The following is a 1,263-nucleotide window of genomic DNA, read 5'->3' as shown; positions in this document are numbered from 1 at the left end:
GTGTCACTGGCCCTGCCAGTCAGAATGCAGCAGGACAGTGAGAAGGGAGGAAGCCAAATTTTCTCACCTAAGGCAAATCACAAAGGGCTTTTTCTTGGGTTTATGCTCTTTAGTGCTAATGGGTGGGTAAAGCAAAATTATTTATTTAGTGACCACAATTCTGTGAGCTGTGTCTACTGAATTAAAAGTTTACCTATCACCTAAAACAGGAGTCACACATTTACCTAAATGTCCCCAGATAAGGTATGCTAAATGTAAACATATCTATATATATAAAAGCCTAAGCAAGCATTACGACTGAATGATCGGAACAACTGGTCAACCAGTCACTATGACGAGTGCTGACCACCAGGGGACAGATGCTCAACACAGGAGCTTTCCTCTGGTGGTCAGTGCATTCCCATAGCCAACTGCCCATGGCCCCTCCCCCAGGCTAGCCAACCTCCCGCAGCCCCTCTTCCCACCCTCCGGCTGGCCAGCCAACCTCCCACAGTCCCTCCAGCTGGCCAACCACCTGCGATCCCTTCCCCCTGCCATCTAGCCCCCCTGATAGGCCTCGATCGCCAGCTAGGCCCAGGGACCCCACCTATGCATGAATTTGTGCACCGGGCCTCTAATACTTTTAGAATTCAAAGGGCCTTTAGATACTTTTACTCTACCCATCACAACCTATACCTGCTGGTGTGAATGCTAATGGTGTATATGGTGAACGGTGGTGCTGGAACTAAAAAGCAGATATTCTGAGTTAGTTTGGTTACTGTTATACACTTGTTTAGTTCTAGGAAAGTTGTTTGCTACAGGGAAATAAAAGCAGTTTTAGAGAGAGGTCTAAGAGAACTTGAATTTCAGATATACCACCTACTTAAATTTGGACAATTTATTTAACGCCTTTGAGCCTCAGTGTTGTACACTGGACAGAACAATAGCCCCTCAATTACTGTGGTATTTAAATGATAAGTACAGCATTTACTATAGTAATTTATATACTACTAGAGGCCCGGTGCACAAAAATTTGTGCACTCGGGGTTGGGGTCCCTCAGCCCAGCCTGTGCCCTCTTGCAGTCTGGGACCCCTTGGGGGATGACTACCTGCTGGTTTAGGCCTGCACCCTGGGGGATTGGGCCTAAGCTGGGAATCAGACATCCCTCTGGCAGCCTGGCAGCCCTCGGGGGATGCCCACTTGCCAGCGGGGAGCACACCTAAGCTGCCGTCGGACATCCTTAGCGCTGCTGAGGAGGCAGGAGAGGCACCCACCACCATTGT

General features: G+C 48.9%; 1 protein-coding gene across 2 annotated transcripts in view; it reads left to right on the top strand.

Annotated features, from left to right (window-relative positions):
• The window catches only part of PLSCR4 (phospholipid scramblase 4), a 51,055-nt gene that overhangs the window by 41,295 nt on the left and 8,497 nt on the right, over positions 1-1,263 (top strand). The gene's annotated exons all lie outside the window — the stretch shown is intronic.

This window comes from Myotis davidii, unplaced genomic scaffold, assembly GCF_000327345.1.
Source record: "Myotis davidii unplaced genomic scaffold, ASM32734v1 scaffold1029, whole genome shotgun sequence".
In the NCBI taxonomy this organism is placed as follows: Eukaryota; Metazoa; Chordata; class Mammalia; order Chiroptera; family Vespertilionidae; genus Myotis; species Myotis davidii.
This window is presented reverse-complemented; position numbering and strand designations above follow the sequence as displayed.